Source organism: Euwallacea fornicatus, chromosome 2, assembly GCF_040115645.1.
Source record: "Euwallacea fornicatus isolate EFF26 chromosome 2, ASM4011564v1, whole genome shotgun sequence".
Classification (NCBI taxonomy): Eukaryota; Metazoa; Arthropoda; class Insecta; order Coleoptera; family Curculionidae; genus Euwallacea; species Euwallacea fornicatus.
Window position 1 is genome coordinate 3,314,819 of NC_089542.1, and position 17,995 is coordinate 3,332,813.

General features: G+C 37.0%; 2 protein-coding genes across 3 annotated transcripts in view; one reads left to right on the forward strand and one right to left on the reverse strand.

Annotated features, from left to right (window-relative positions):
- The window catches only part of LOC136346108 (inward rectifier potassium channel irk-1-like), an 89,865-nt gene that overhangs the window by 25,014 nt on the left and 46,856 nt on the right, over positions 1-17,995 (reverse strand). The gene's annotated exons all lie outside the window — the stretch shown is intronic.
- The window catches only part of blo (bloated), an 87,015-nt gene that overhangs the window by 20,383 nt on the left and 48,637 nt on the right, over positions 1-17,995 (forward strand). For both annotated transcript variants that reach the window (XM_066294728.1, XM_066294738.1), the window contains exon 2: positions 503-592. The gene's annotated coding sequence lies outside the window, so the exon portion shown is untranslated. The remainder of the gene's footprint in view (positions 1-502; positions 593-17,995) is intronic.

The following is a 17,995-nucleotide window of genomic DNA, read 5'->3' on the forward strand; positions in this document are numbered from 1 at the left end:
CATTTTCAATGCGTTTGATAACGCTAACGAACATGACCAAACCAGATCTAACTGTGGGCGTATTGACCGCGTTTGGGACTCATTCGAATCTAAATGATACAACACAATGTAAAACCCATTAACATTGAAGTATTTTTAATCGGCCACGAAATACTCTGGTTAAAAGCATCGATGAAAGATCCCTGTTAGCCACGGTTTTAGCGAATCCGTGCCGAATTGTCTGTTTAATTACTTAAAGAGGTAAAAAGTGGCCTTGACATTGACTATTTCGTTTGACCGTAAACGTGGCCGAAAATAATGCGAGGAAAATCTCAGTCATAAATCAGTTAAACTGTTGGCAGGAGCCAGTGAGTTTTTTCGAAGACGGATGATGCTGCCTGAACGTCGAATCATCAGCGAGAAGGATGACTGAGAGAGTTATAAATTACTGGTGACTTGTGACATTATAATTCTGCTTCTATTATCTATTATTTTGTATCTTATATAATTTTTTTTATTTCAGCGAATCTGACTGAATATCAGGGACTCTATCGTAGTGGATTTTCTTTATGTGTTGCACCTGTCGGACGAAAAGGCAGTAGGATTCAGTCAGGTAAGCTGAACAAGGTGGCCTTTGCTATTAAGTGTGAAAAAGAATTTCGTTAAAAAACTAACCTTGTTTCCTAATAATTGATGAAAATTATCGTCGAAAATCCCTCGAAGGCTTTTGCTCAAACATCCTTAGTAGGTATCTCAAACTCCCAGTAAAATTGAAATGTGAGAAATACTGAGTCTTGTAATAGTGCGTCAAGCTTTTTAAGCTTCTGCATCAATAAAATTGACAATTTTTTCCTTCTGCATAATTACACAGCACATAAAAGCGCATTTCCAGACCATATATAGAGCGTAAAGGGCAATCCCAAAAAATTTGTCGATATACAACTTCGTTACTCCCCCCCCCCCTCACACTTTTGTGTTATTTTTGGATTTCTCGTTAAATTTTAAGGTCAGTTTATGTAAGTTGTCCTATCTTTAAAAGCTACCGTGTACGAGTTATTCGGAAAATTTTGACAGCTGCAAGGTTCCACGGGAACCGGTATTACTCGCTAACTGCTGCGAATTTAAGAATTGGTCTTCTGCGGCTAAAAAAGGACCTAATCAGCTACCTTTTAACGTATTTCAATTTAAAAATAAGCCCCCGCAACCGCTGAAATCGGCCTCCGAAGTTGCATGACTTCGAACCGCAATAACTTGCTCATTCCAAAGGAACTCCCCCAATTTTCTCGAAGTCATTGTGTTTGGAATTCGAAAACCTCCAATTTTTGTTGATATCCCTCTACCTCTAACCCAACCATTTTTGAATTTCCGAAAATTGTCCCTTTTGGGCATCTCAACGTTTTGATAGTCACTAAAAATGTTATTTTGACATTTTTCACAACTATCAAAATTACTAATTAAATAACATTTTGACAAAAGTGTTATTAGATATAACCTAGCAAATTAGCAAGTAAAGCGATTGTGAAGCTACATGAGAATAGATTTTTTTTTAGTTCATGAATTCAGAACTCTTGCAATACACAATATCTAGAGAAGATCCAGGCATCTAACGAATTGAAATTAATTTACCAAACGGATAAAAAGCTTTGCCAAAAATATGAGAGTAAGCAGATCTGAATGAAAAGCTACAGAACTAATGGAAAAAAGCCGAGAAGTATAATACAGCGTGATTCAAGATGCAGTGCAAAGAATTTAGCGGCGTATTTTTGAGGTCGAAATAACATTTTTTTTCCTATAGACGTGGGATCACAAATGCTTAGTTTTCAATATACAGGGTGTTAAGGAACTGTCATTGTTAAAATTCATAGTAAGCTATGACGGCGTAGTTTGACAGTTCTACGTGTTTTCTGTCAAATTTACTAACAATCTGTTTTAATTTAAAGTTGGTACGTTTTGTCTGGTTTTAAAACTGCCCAATTTGTTTCGACCGCATTATTCTTAAGTTTCAATAGATTTGGCTATTTATTAAAAATGTTGTTCTTTTTTGTAATTTTCTTTTTTCTAGAGTTTTAAATTTCATCATATTTGACAGAGAATACGTAGAAGTGTCAAACTACTCGATACTATGAATTTTGAAGAAGACAATACTTTAAGACCCTGTATATCGAAAACCAAACATTTGTGGACTCACGGTTAAAGGAAAAAGTCTTATTTTTACCTGAAAAATGCACTCCTAAATTATTTCTAATGAATTTTGAATTACCCTGTATAATAGAAATCTGCAGGAAGTACGAATAACATCAAAATGAAATGTTCAACAAGAATAAATGTACAGGAAATACAGTTCCATCCCCGTGTTCTTTTTATAGATTATACGGAGCCTGAGACATTAGGTAGAAGTGGAATAAACGACCATTAGAACTGGAGCTGTATTGACTTCATAACGTAATCAAAGGAAATAAATATTGTGATAAACGTGCGCATTGACTTTTTGTTGATATCACAGCCTGATAGCTTTGAAGGCGGCAAGAATGGTCGCATATTAAACAGTTGCTGTATCCCGTTAATTTCATAGCAATTTCGTTATTAAACTGCCCAAGACCATTTTAGAATAATTGCGAAAAAGCTTGGAATACGGTTGTCTTGCACTTAGTCATGAATTGACACAATACTCCTACAACAACATTGGCAAAATTAATAACTACCCTGTGGATTCTATAGGGTGTCCGGAAATATGTTGTGTCATAAATTCTAGCTGTTATAGAGATGGTTAAAATGCTTCTAGTTTTTCACATAAAAAAATCTAGTGGCCTTTATCACCAAGTTCTTAGCTCTCAAAGTTAGAAGTTAAGAAAAATTTTTTTGTTATAGATTTTAAATAGTTATCTCTGTGATAATGACAGTCGGGCAGTTTAAATAACTCATAGTCGTGTATATTTTCGTATGTAAACAAATGTTTTATATGTTTTTTTTTATACAGGGGAAGTCAAAATTTCTCATTTAAATTCAATTATTTTTGAGTGAATTGACGAAATTAGTTTTTTTTCATGGCTTAATTGTTTTATAATTTTCCTACAAAAAAAGGTGTATTTTGCTTAAATCAATATATTGGATCATTTCTGAGAAAAGTGTATACATGCCAACAATTTGAAATCAACCAAAATAGCAGTTTATTATAAAAAAATAGTATATATTACAGCTAATATAATCAAACAAGTTTGTGTCAACATTTAACGTCATCAATAAGCGTAATTTTAATAATATCTTGGAGTTTACCGACGAGGAGTACGCAGATATGCATCTAATGTTCGGACTTGCAGAAGGTAATTCTGTCGAAGCTGCTGTGTTGCAGTCCAAGTTGCACGCATTAAACATTCTTGCTAACTTTAGCTGTAGCACATGCCGTTTTTTTTTTTATAACAAACTGCTACTCTATTCGGTTTTATGTTTTTGGCAGGTATGGTCAATGTTAATAATAAAACGCGATTTTCTAGAAAATGCCACAAGATATCGATTAACGCAAAATATACCTTTTTTGTAGAAAAATAATGAAAAAGTCAAGTTAGGAAGAAATATATTAATTTCGTTAAGTCACTTCAAAGACGAACGAATTTAAATGAGAAACTTTGACTTCCCCTGTATGAGGAAGACGCTTGACACATCTGTTTACGTATAAAAATAAGCACGACTATGAGTTATCGAAACCGCCCACCTTTCATTATCACCACGATGATTGAAAATTACAGCAAAAACACTTTTTTTATTTTCTTATTTTAAGCGCGAATGACTTGGTAGCGAAGGCCGCTAGGTATTTTTTAAAAACGAATTTAAGCATTATTTTAGCCTACTCTACAATCGCTAGAATTCATCACATGACCTTTTCGAACACCCTGTATGTCCAGAATGAATCTTCGCTATGTTAAGTCGGCATTTCCTTTATCGGGCAAAAGTAAATACGTCTATGTTTTAACATTAAACCGTTAAAGGTAATCAGAATCCGTATTTCTAGACCCCCTTCCAAGAAATCCAATTGCAATAAAGAGACATTTTGCATTCTTAATAATTTCCTCGTCTCGATTTCCTTGATAGAAGGTCGACTTCACATTCCAAAACACGCCGTTTTGGTACCAGTTGCCGGTCGAGCAACGTCTAATGCTCCGTTTCTGAAATTACTTCATTTTAGACGATCTGGAGCCCATCATCCATTAAATCTCATGAAAACGAACGGTATCATGCCCACTATGCAATTACCATTGTGAGCAGTAGACCAATTTTATCGCGAGATTAGAACGAAAGTAGAGCGGTTCGCAACAACACATAGATTAAAAGGCACTCAAACTGCTAGTCATATTACATTTATTATCTAAGAGAGGAGAACAATATAACTTTATTAATGGAGGCATTGTACCTTGTTTGGTTTATAGGTATGGAGGAAATACGAGCAACTTCGATAAATTTATTGATCTAAATTGTACTCAGTATTAGTAGTGAGAATCACTGAGAAGGATTGAGGACTGATTTAGCACTAATGCGATATTATAGATCGAAATTTAGATGTTATTTTCCCGATGGAGAATATTAAAAGGAGCCGCGAACGGCTCAACTAAAACAACAAAAAAGATATAACTTTTAAACAAACAGTTCATTGCATGATACCTGCTTACAGTACTAAAACGTACAGCCTTTCTTCGTCTTTGCTGGACACGTACTCACGTTGTGCTTATCGGTATCATGACATGACACGTGAAACCGAAAACAACGGTCGTGTATGAAATTTTGAAGAGATTTGCAAGAGTCAAGGTTCTTTCCATTTCTCGGTAAAACCGTAATAAAAATGCGCAAAGCTTTAGCTTTAGGCGAGTTTTAATTTATTCCTTATTTATTCATTTTTCAGCCACTACAATTCTTTGTTACTTTCGTAGATGTGAGATATTTATGTTATTAGCTTTTTGGGAGAGCGGTGACGCAACCGGGTCGGAATGAGCACCTTGGCGGGAAACGGGGATGAGTCAACTTTTAAAATTTTCTCAGGACCAAAAAGTGAAAAAAAAAATTGTAAATCTTCTTTTTTTTGCTTTTTTTAGGGTAGAGTACGTCTCGCTTTTGCATAAAAATGAAAGTTCGGCTAACTCACCACTGGAAAAGCGGAAATTAAAAAAAAAAATGTAATTGGTACAAGAGCAGGATGAGCCAGTTTGAAACTTTCAGGACCACTCGAGATTTAAACTTTCAAAGGAAGAATATCGCAATACGTAAAAACATAATACAAGACAGAGTGTTCCACCGGGACCCGCCATTAGGTATTTAGAGAGAACTGCGAATAGCGGAATTACGAAAATTTAGTGGTGTGTTTAAAGCCTTGGGACGACCTCATCTAAAATATTTTCAGTGACGTCACACTTCTGGTTGTACCCGAAATCGGCACTCGCTCGCTTATTTTAAATAATAATGACTGTAAATCGTATAGGAACAATATCAACATTTTTTCATGTTCCAGCAATAAATAAATACGTTCAACTAAACTTTTTTTCTATAGTACCAAATGATTTGCTAGTAGCTATGACCAGGCACTATGTATTGTAGATTCAAACTTATAATAATACTTATAAAAATATTTTAAAAAATGCAATGCTTTCGTAAAATATGGAAAAAAAACATTAATATTAAAATTAATATGTTTCGTAAAAAGTCCTCGAACACGCCGATTTAGTTTTTAAAAAACATATATATTTTTTAATATTAGTCATATTGATGACGTCATCGCCGTCCAAGATGTGACGTCATCAACCTTTTTTTTTTAATGATAACCCCATTTTTTATTCAAAATATTAAAGAGCGTACTTGGTGAAGTGTAAATTGTAAGAAAAATCAGCGTGTTACATAAGAAAATTTTTGAGAAATGACACAAACGAAATGAATCCAAATTTGTTAAAGAAACGAGCCAAATGTGCTCGAGATTTTGTAGCTTATTGAGAATTTGCCTCGTTTTTGCACCAAATGATAGCTTATACTTTGGATCAGACTGTAGACTGCATATCTCACTCTTGGCGAAACAATAACTCATCCCCTTTTTGCACGCAAGGCCTCAAGCCTGGCTTCGCAGACAAGTTCCTCAATTTTAATCCATAATTAATTTTTTGAGGGTTCTTTTATACCGCAATAAAGCCCCGGATAAGTAACATAGAAGCCTGAGTCATCTACACTCTACTACAGTGCTCATAACTCACATAACTCTACCCTCAATATGGATATACGGGAGGAGCCGAAATGTACTTGATAATTAAGTCTGTGAGCAAGAATTAAGAAGTGAATTTTTGAAAAATTCTAAGGAAAAAAAACGTATCAATTATGTATTATAAATAGAAAGTTTAGTGCGTTGTTTGACGTACCCAAGTTGAAATCATCCGGAAACTCTTGGAAGGTGCGTGCTTCACTAGGCGGAAAGAAAAATCTCTCTAAAATAATTCATCACTTTGAGCCAAAGCACTAAGTAACACGTACCCATCAGCGTGATAATCTATAATCAATTATGCATTCTAGATCAATATCTTGTCTGTAGCAAAGTATAGTGCGCTTCTTCCTGATTGCCGATGAGATGGATCACTCATGCTGTGAAGAAGCCGAAACAACCCGCGGCCATCTCTCCATAGGAACCATTACCCATAAAAAACTAATGTGCAACAAAGCTCCTTAAGCAGGCTCCGCATTAACTAGAGTAAAATATTAAGAGTTTATGGCTTTACAGTTGTTCTCTCAGGGCATGCTAACGCCATTAAACGACTTAGTTTCGTTACGATAAGTTAATAAAAGGGAAAAGATGGCGGAAATTTAATTTACCGTTCTAATAACCCCGTTAGAAAATTGCATTGGACGTTTTAGGAAGAAGGAAGTTGATTAGGCCATTATATCAAGCAGCGAATACATACCAAGGGGTATAATTCCTATGCGGTTCTATTTTAGTGCCAAAGGCGACTTAGCTAAGAAATCGTAAGAGAATGGTACTAAATCTTCAGTAATGACACAGTTTCATCTATTAAATGCGGTATCATGCAGGAGAACTTTGCATCAGGTGTTTGTTAAGAAATATCAATTGATGAGCCCACTTAGTTGGAGCACTTGTGGGAAAAGAAATCATGAAGAAGATAAAGCGTTCAAGATATTGCTATACACATGAGCGTCGTCAAGTCTCCAAGACGCAGTGATATTAAAGTTTAGCTACGAAGCAGTTCCAGGAGAATAAAGGTTGTCAAACAAGATGTTTGCAGAAAATGTCCGAAAGAAATACGGACCTGGAAACAAATGGACGAAAAGGCTGTGAAACAATGCGAGAAAGCGGGAGTTAAATAGAAGAAAACAGAAGGAAGCAGTCAGGAGTGATAAGAACCTGATTCTAGTCCAAAGACATGAGGCTTGGTTTTTCGAAGTCCCGGCATCTTCGGCGGCAAGATAATTCTGAGATGTGCATTAAGATTCAAGTCAAAACAATTGTTCTGAGACAGTTCCCTTTCGGAACTCTCTAGTTTGTTTTGAGTTCAATTTGGAGGTGATGTGTACCATCAATAATGTTATCTTAGAGAACTTCATGAACGATCACAGATTATGATTGCTCACAATAAAAAAAGATGATAAAGTTTAGCTTTAATTCGAAAGACATTGGAAATCGAACAAATCACAACATGTAAGTTGTCTCATTAGGAAGGGCTTTCAAGCATGAATAGAGAGGAATCCTCCCGTGCTGAATAAGAAACCTGACAATAACTGAATGGTAGCTAGAGGTAAGTGGTCCATCAGATTAACGGTTGTTTCCAAGTTAAACTCAAGATTGTTCTTTATGTTGAGGTTACTGAGGACTTACCGCTACGCGTTTTTCTTTCACACGCTACTAGTAGCGTGTGTAACGGTCAAATTGGATGGCGCTATACCGCACAAGTCCACCTATGAGTTTCTCAGAAGTAGCTGATTAGGTATCATCATCTGCATCTCTTTGCAAATCAGTAACGTGAAACTAAGGACCTTGCACAGGAACTAACGGTTCTAGCAATTACTACGTTATGTACTATTTTGCCGCCGAATGTCTTCATAAAAATGGAATTCTGTCCTTTGAACTCTTGTTGGAGTTCCTTAGTTTCTGTTTCATACACGTGGTTCTGACGAGCGTTTTGTGACCATTCTAGAAGGAGAGTGATTGATAGCCTTAAAAGAGCCCGTGTCCCTGGGGTAAACTTGGGCTCAGAAGACGGTCAAGGCCACTATGTACAACCTTCAGGTCTGAAAAATTCGCTGCTGCAATTGTAAGAAATTTTTTGGAAAATTTGACCAAATAGGTGATAATCCTTTATATGGTGGAAGCATAACGTAGTGGCGATGCTCCCCAAACAAGAGCAAGACAAGCAGTTGTGGAGAGACTTTTTGTCCATCTAAAAGAATGGGGATCGTAAACCATCCTGCGGCAGCCCGCGCTAATCCTAACCAACTTGTAACTCGGTCAACTGATCTTATCTTGAGTCAACCAGCCTTAGCCCGGTTCTACTAGAGTCAACCCGAAGTAATCCGGAGCAGCGTGAATGAAGTCAAGTTGATAAATCACATCTATGCACGTCCGGGGGATTGGTACTGTAGCACCCTAGAAAGTCTGGGCTTCCGGGAGAGGAACCATTAAGACAACATCCCCTCCCTCTTACCGCTCGGAGTCGATCCAATAGGAGACCGTCGAAGAGCATTACTCAGGGTAGGGGTGAGGAACTGAAATTCTCATTATGTAATGGAATTTTCTCAAGATTTTAAGTTCTTAATGGTAAAAAAAAATTTGTCCGCCATCCCACAATTAACTCATTCTTCGGCGATGAATTATTTCCGTGACTCCGCGTAGAGGCGGTCATTCTTTTCTCGGCCAATAGGACTAGGGGTGGAATATTCGAGATTGCTCGGACTGAAGTTGTAGGCGCTATGTAATAAGCGCTTGAAATCAGCAATGCCAGTCTTCTTGTCACCTGTTCCATTAGCATCTTATACTTTATGCATACCCGAGGGCCTCATTTCAAACCGGAGAAGCATGCACAATTAAACAACGTTTTCCAATAACCGTATTTTCATTGGTTGAGGTGCACCGACTCTTGGCATTACTCTGGACCATATCAAACGTCACAATCCGGTTTACGTGGAACGTCACATTTATGTCCCTATTTAAGGTATAAACAAGGCTATTAATTTCGCTTGATATTCTTTTTTTCCTTACACTCGTCTTACTTCAGTCAGGATATGGCATCTATAAATCCTGGTACCTCACTGAAAATATAAAAATTTAAATCTTAAATAAGTCACGAGTCTACTTGTGTATGAGAGCTTTCATAAAGAAAATGAGAGGACGTTTGTTTATTAATTCGTTTTAACGTAAGCGTGGGAAAATGATACGGAATTTGTTCATTAATTCTTTTTAATATAAACACATACGTGTGAGAGTGGCTCCAACGCATGGTGTCAGGAAAACGTTGTTTTTTCGATTTTTGAAAATAAAAGAGTGTTCCAGAGACCTACCTTTGTTTCATATACAATGTATGTATATGCAATTGGAAGTGCTGCCTTGGCCTGCACGGTTACCGGACCTATCACCTATTGAACATCTTTGAGAAGTGACATCTAAGAAATTTGCTGAGGCCTCCAAACAATTTGGATGACCTACGAGACCACCTTGAGGTAGTAAGGAATGAAATGCCACAGGAGGATATCGATCATTTCTCGCAATGAAGGCCGCGAAGATTATAACTTGCCAAAATTACAAGACTTAATTATGGTTATTACTGGGTGGTGCGTTTCATATGAAAGTGAGTGCAGTTAGAAATTGTGTACATAGAATACATACATATTATATTTAAAATATTTTTGTTTAATTCCTGTGCAGTTGTTTCCCATATATTTTCTCTTAATTCTCTGCCCTTCCTACTTTTATTTTTGGCCCCACATAAAGGAGGGTTTTCTTTCACTAGGTCTATTAATTTCTCCTCCTCCTCGCCGAAAAATTGTGCCTGATGGTCACTTTTGATGGACATTTTAACCCTTATGTCCACAGATCACAAATTACAGACAACAAGTGATAAAAATGGCAGCGAAATTGCGTTAAAATCAAATTTGTTTCGCACCAACGAACGGCGCCGGCGCACTCCGTTTGGTTAAAACGCACAACGCACTTAAAAAAAAAACGCACGAATCTGAAGGAGCAACTTTAAATACGAAGAAGTTGCTGAACGACTTTCGCCGACGAATTTCGTCAACAGGAACTAATAAAAAAAATTATAAAAATACACACGGTTCAACTAGAGAATAATCTGCGAATACACTTCGATGGGTTCTCAAATTAATTTCTAATTTGTCTCAAGAAGCTGACAGTTAAAATTGAAATTACCAGTCGGCCCAAGGTCTACACAGCCATTGAAACCTACATACTTTTGCTGAGGGCAAAAATCAATCAAATGAATAATTTATTGAAGAACCGGTAGAAAGTTAAGCAATACATTATTTGCTTCGAAACAAATTTGTCATGTTTACGTGTGAGACTAAAATGGTATCGACTTAAGATGAAAATTATACTCGAGAGCTCTAATGAGACTTGATTTGGCCGTTATAAAGTGAGAACAGTAACACCAGATAACATTAATTATTTATTTGGTTCATCACTCTGTAAACGTGCGGTCTTGTGCTGTGGCGAATCAATCGCATAAATATTCCTACACAATACTTTCTGTTTCAGGTAACACGAATCATTAGTCTACACGGATTCACCTCATCTGCATCTCCCATTTTCATTACCACCAGAGAGATCACCGTAGAATTTGCAAGTCACCATCGCTAGGTAATAAAAAATACTTTGCAACAAGTTCAGCCACTTTTCCATAGGGCCTACAAAAGAATCGCGTTAACCACGATTATTCGGTGGTTGCTGTCGTTTGTCGGTACCACCTTGAGAGTCGTAAAAACCTGCTACAAGTATGGACAACAAATTTAATGCTCAGCACTTTATATAGAAAGGAGGTCGAGGATATTGCACTCTTTCGAACAGTTACCTGCAGCATGTTGGCGAAAATACTTGAAAACCGAATAATACTTATTTCAGTTTTGTTGCAAATTAAAGTTTTGGTGAGGGTCTACAGGACATGCCATTATCCGTGCTGTTATTTGGCTAAAATTAGATCAATTTCATTTGAAATTAGGCAATCGCAAGCCCCAATAACCTTTAGTCGTGTAAACCTGTTCTTTACTTATACTGGCTCAGTGCATTAGCAGCACACTTTAAAATAAATAATTTGTTTCTAACGTGCGAGAGACGCATAATTTCCTTAAATTTTGCCGGAATTTGTTATTAGTTGGATGACTCATGCTAGTCAAATTGATCGCAGAGGATTAATTACCATACGACATGTAACATACTTTTCCGGTATTGTCTCGAATAAGCTCGATGGTTGAATAGATGAGTTCGAAGAGAAAAATTAGCCCAGTAGGAAATCGCTTTCTAGCTATAATGGACAGGCATCGCCATCAATCAGTTTAATATGTGATTTATAATATTCAAATTTAAAACCAATACTAAAAGCAGCACGAACTTATTCATACACTTAATAATAGGCATGTGGAGAAAATTGAAATATAGGAACCATTTTTAATGCCTAATCGCATAACTTGTTCGAACAATGAGACTAGAAGAATGCTGAAATGTTAAGGCACCAACATGATTATGCGAATGAAAGTAGGTAATAAGTGCCTAGATTTCAGATCCGGAGATCGGACAGTCCAACTTGGGATCCACTGTTTGACTTGATACCGACTTTTTAAGCTACAAGACTTTCGTCAAGTGGTTCGCGTGTGTAGTTGTAGGCTCCCTCTTTATAGCCAAATCTGGGGAGTTCTTGATAACATCAAGCGACTTACCTTCTTGACTACCATTTCTGAACTGAAGTGTAATATGCGACTATGATGGTATAATGGTAGTATGACGAGGTTTCAGAGATGATTCCTTGGAGAATTTTGGTATGCATTAGTTCAACTGCTTAAATACTTGTGAAGCGTATTCTGCAACGTGCAGACCATCGCCTTAATTATTACAAAAGGTTTCGTTAGCTTCCATAAAACAAACACTAAATTAGTGGTAAATTCATGAGCTGTCATTGTCGGCGAAGGAAAACTGTGTAACACTGATGCGTCCGCATAACAATTATAGAAAGACGACTAAAAGAACAAGAGCTGGCCGACGATTAAACTAGAGTTATACGCCCATATCGGAGGCTGCACTATGTAAATGAAAATAAATAACTCCGTATATAATATTAACCTTGAAATAGATAACCATGCAACATCAGTAACAAGATCGTGTGCATACTTCGTAAATTCCTGCCTCGGCGAAGACACAGTGTTCACCTATAATTGAAAATCACTCTCATCTGCGGCATCCACCAGCCGTTGTAAGACAATTTCAGATAAGTAGGTCTTACATTCTTTCGGAGTTATTTGCAACTACTTGTTTTTGTTTATGAGCTGCGGTTCTGGAAAGAATGTTTTTAATCAATGTAATGTCTTTTAATTATTCTCGTATTGTGAAAACTGGTTTAATAACTCAGGTTCTGCAGAAAAATCTAGATGCTCCATTGAGGTCATAACCAGGCAGCCTCTTACGTGGCCACATCAGAACAATCATCATTCAAGTCAGATTTTTTAAAATGTCGTGAAATTCGTTACAATTTTAATTTGGGCCACTTTCATGACCTCCACGCTCATCAGACCCAACCCATATTGACTTTTTTTTTCGTCATTTCCATTTTTTTCCTACGAAACTTTCGTTCAAGTTAACTTTATTGGAATGGTGCATTTTTCGAATCGTTTAAAATTCTACAACGAAACAAATTCTTCAACCTTGCCGACACTGAGGAATCTACCCTCACGTCTTAAATCCCGCAGCGCTGCTCACGCTTCGCAACCTTCGTCTATAATGTACTCATTATATCCTTAAGTTTAGTAAGCGGCCATGCGAACTGATCTACGTTGCTGCCAAAACCATTCCTAATGACACAGCATTCTGTTGATCTTAAAATAAAACCTGCATCCAAGAGAAAGTTATTAAGAACTGATCTTGCGGAGTTTATTTACCGAAAGGTTGTTCACCGGTCAGTTTATTAGGCACACGTTTATATAATAGCCACACTAAGGCGATAATGATGGCATAATTTATATCCTGCTTATTATTTACAAGATCGAAATCAAATCGCCAATGTTTTTCTATGATTAATGTGTGTACCTACACGTTGGTTTAGGTTTTTGCTACGAAAAGGAAGGCAATTTAAGTGATATAGTCTAGATTCTGCAAACGAAAAGAGAAACTTGCATGCCTCCACCATTAAGATTTGAGTCATTAGTAACTACCATATAAGATTATATGACGAATTGAGAATATTTCATGAAATTTTTAATACTCGATGTTAGTATAAAAAATCATGTTAGGCTTCGTGATTTGTAATTTTATTATATTATTATTATTGAAAAAATTTCTATATAGAAAATACATTCATATTTAAGACTGGTGGACTATCTAATAGAAGTAGGAACTTACGAGGATACTCCTAGAAGTACCCGAATTCTCATATAGAGGGCGATTTTTTGTTAAAATTTTTCCATATTACAAAGACCTAACCCTAAAGAGTTTATGTCTACAGTTTGAGGGTATTACGTTGGTTTGGGTTGGTTTTAGAGTCGTTTTTAGGGAACACTTTTAGAGATTTTGTGGACATGTAAAAAACTGGTCATCAATATGTGACTTAATGATTTCATTCGAAAGGTCTTAGTTCACCCAACATCAAAGCGGAGTTAGATTTTACTATAGAGCAATCTGGTCCTTCGTTAACAACTGTAAAATATTGAGCGACAGAGATGAAACGCGGTCGTAAGAGATGCCGAGACGAACTCCGCAGTGGACGACCCGTTGACACTCCAGATCTGACCAATTCAGATATTCTGGTGGAAACTTACAAAACTGTACCGGAAAATAGCTATCGCGAAAACTACTGTAAATCGTATTTTGATCAAAAATTAGATATGAGAAAGCTGTGCTCAAGATGGGTGCCGCGATTACTCATAATTTAACAAAAACAGCGCCGTGAGGATGTTTCAAGAGAGTGTTTGGTAATGTTCACACAACAGTAAAGCAGCAATTTTGCATCGATTCATAACCATAGATGATGAAACATGAGTCCATCATTTCACACTTGAGACGAAAGAGCAGTCAAAATAATGAATTTAAAAAGGAGAATCAACTCCAATGAAGGCGATAATCATTTGCAAGAAAGGTGATGGCGTTAGTTTTTTGGGATGCCGGTGGGATATTTTTATTGATTATCTCCCTAAGAAAATAAATGAACAGAGAATATTACAGAAATTTACTCCAGAGCTTGAGCGAAAAATTTAGAGAAAAGCGAGTGCATTTGGCGAAAAAAAAATCTTGCTTCATCAAGACAACACTTTCAAATCAATCAACTTAATTTCAAACGTTTTCGTTGGCCACCCTATTCGTCAGATTTAGTCCTCTCAGATCAGTGTCTATTTTCCAACTTCAAAAAATGGCTCAGTGAATAGAAATTTGCAGATAATGAAGAGGTGGTGTCCGAGGTTGGTGCTTATTTTGAAACGTTCCAAGCTTCTCGCTATAAACAGGGCATAGAACCTCGCTGGGGAAAACTGTGTCGATCTCAAAGGGGAGGATGTTGAGGAACAATGTGATATTTTACAACTTTTTTTTTTCTTTAAGCGTTAGGTCGGGTACTTCTGGTGGGGCTATCCTCCTACCCTTTGGAACCGCCCATGACCTACGGAGAGATAGGGGTTTTTATAGTTCGAAAAGCAGGGTATTTAAACACCAAGGCTTAGACTTAGTAGCAATGCCTGCAAATTCATAATTTTCTTCTCGTACGGGTAATTCAGCAAAGTGAAAAAATTGGGACTTTGGGAAAGGAAATATCGTGCATTTCTCTTTTAAACTTTCCTAATTCTGAGACCTACGGAACCATTAAGTTTTCAAGCATAACGCATTTATGCTTGCGCTTTAAAAGACTGTCATTACGTAAACCCAATGGGAATTTTGCGGTTGTCGTATCTAACCGTGCGTTAATTAACTAACATTCAAATCCGGAATCAAACGTGTACATGCAATCGACCGGACAAATACTTTATGGTATTAACGAGCAAATCGAAGCAGGAACGCTGACAATGTGAAACAGGCTTAAAAACTATATTTTTACACGAGACGAGAGATCCTTGTGAAGGTCGACATGTTGGAACACTCGGTGTGAGTTTCGGTTAATTATTTATTTGCAATGCGAGTGGTGGGCATGTGATAGAACATTTTTCATGGCAATCAGTTTTATTCACTTTGATCGCCAGAGTGATAAAGCTCACTCTTTTAGTCCTTCGAAAGGAATGCGAGTAAGCTCGAAGGATCGAGGCTTAAACCCGACGAAAGTTTTTTGACTTTTCAATGAATTTTATGAATATTCACAGTGACTAGTAAATTAGGCTAAAATACCCCGGTGTTTCTGGGTTAACGAGCATATTAATAAATGTCTTTCCTTCATCAAGTTCCTTACGAGACACATTCTGCTTATAAATTACCCTCTATATATATGAATATGTAAAAGAGATGCAACACTGTTGCCTTATGACCCAATCTTATCTTCAATTAGATGTAATAGAGATGTAATTCAATGTAAATGACGGGTATTTCGTCTTAGATCGTTATTTATGGAAGTATATGTCTTTGTTGATATGAGCCACTGATGTAGATTCATGGCTTTCCAACTACGATGATTCTTCATTGGGCGAGTAAATTGTACCTTCACTGTACAGTAGGTTTCTACTGTGATGCGTCTTTTCAAACTTCACAATTAGCTTTTAATTGCAGGAATTCAAGGGTATTATGCTGAGAAATGATACTTGACTGATGGTCGAACTAATTAAGATAAGTAGGATATTTGAATGCGAGTTAGCCGGAGGGACCAGGTATTGCTCTAAACCTAACGAAAATTCTCGAATTCTCACTAATATCCGCAGGGTGTCAGGCGTAAATCAAATACATAATGACTAGTAAATAAGACAAAAATTCCCTGGGATTTCTCAGCTGAGGAACTCATGTTTGATAGGTAACCTTTCCCCATAAAGATCCTCACGAGACGCATTCTGCTTGTAAATTACCGCCTATGTACATGAATATGTAAAAGAGATGCAACAGTGTTGCGTTATGGCCTAATCTTATCTGCAATTAGATGTAATAAAGAAGTAATTGAAATTTCGAGTTCTCATCATCATCATTTCAGTAAATATCTATTATACATACTACATAGGCTTACTCTTGCAGGGAGTGGAAATTTGTTGCATAAGTATGCTTTCTGATGTTCAAGTTCAATTTGCGTTTACAATTAAAACGGATTAACGGATTTCTACATAGATATCTGCAAGTTGTCTGCATTTTAGTGGAACTTCAATATCGGTCTTACGTCGACTGTACGATTAAAGCGCAACAAAGTAGGGGCATGTGTACAAAAGACCATTACTAAATCTTATTGGAAATGTTGCGTTATCTGAACTTGTTAATGTGCACTCACTTTCAAATAAAACGCACCACCCGGTAGTAATAATAATAATTAAGTCATGTAATTTTGGCGATATAATGCTTCATAACCGAGTATCAAATGATCATAGTTGCAGTAAAAAAAAAACAACATTTATTAATTTAAAAGTTAATAATGAGTGACATCGTCTCGTATTCTTCGCGGCATGCTTTGCAACAAATGATCAATATCGTCCGGAGGTATTTCATTCCATGCTACCTCAAGGTGGTCATCCAAATTCTTTGCAAGCCTCCGTAAATTTCGTAGATGTCACGTCCCAAAGGTGTTCGATAGGTGATAGATCCGGTTACTGTGCAGGCCAAGGCAGCATTCGCAATTGTGCTTGTTCCAGGTATCTTCGAGTAACGTTTGCAATGTGCGGCCTTGCACTATCCCGTTGAAAAACGCGATTTGATAAAGTCCGCATGAAGGGTGCTAACACTGACCTCAAGACGTTATTATACCGGGGGATTCTTGATAAATGGCACAAGCAACTATCTTGGAATCGAGAAGATCTATAAAAAAAATGCTTGGGGAGAGTCTTTTTTATTTTCCGGGGCTCAACTTTTTATGTTGTCAATTTTTTCCAAGGTCAACTTCACGTGTCATCGGGAGTCAACTTCGTTTTTTCAAATGGAACATCCAAATTTTTCTGGAGATCCGAATTCGTTGTTGACAGTAAAAATATTTTTACTTTAAACATTTTTTGCTGGAAATGATAAAGTTCATAATAATGCCGGATTAAAAACACGAATAGGCTCCACGAAGATGCAAGTCTTTTTCAAATGGATTAGATTTGGATGAATCAAGCTTCACAAACCACGGTCACGTAAATCACCACGACATGCATTAGTGGCCGTTTGGGAATCCGCATTGGTTGCGTGAGGTGGAAAGACAGCGACCATGGACTTTGATTGTGTGGTATGATATTTTAGGCAAACATTTGATTAGACCCTACTTCATTGATGGAAAGCTGAATAAAGAAAAGTATAGGATTTTTTTGCTAGAAGATTTGCCACATGTGGAAGTTATCATAATTTAGAGTGAAGGTGGACAATGTGGTTTCAACGTGATGGACCTGCTCATTATGCCAGAAATGTCGCAGAAGTTTTAAATGAACATTTTCCACAAGTCTGGATTGGGGGTGATAGTGCAGTTAAGCCCGTGGTGGCCCTGATCGCCAGCCCGATCACCATATTTCACTTCTCCAGATTTTGCTTGGTGGAGTCATATGAATAATATCGTCTCTGATCGAATGCCAACTGCTGTCGAAGGCATGAAAATTCGGATCAGAAACGTTTGTCGAAACATCACATCTAAAATGTTAGGAAATACCACACCTTCATTTCAAAACGGAATTGTCAAGTGCCATGAACAGCCTG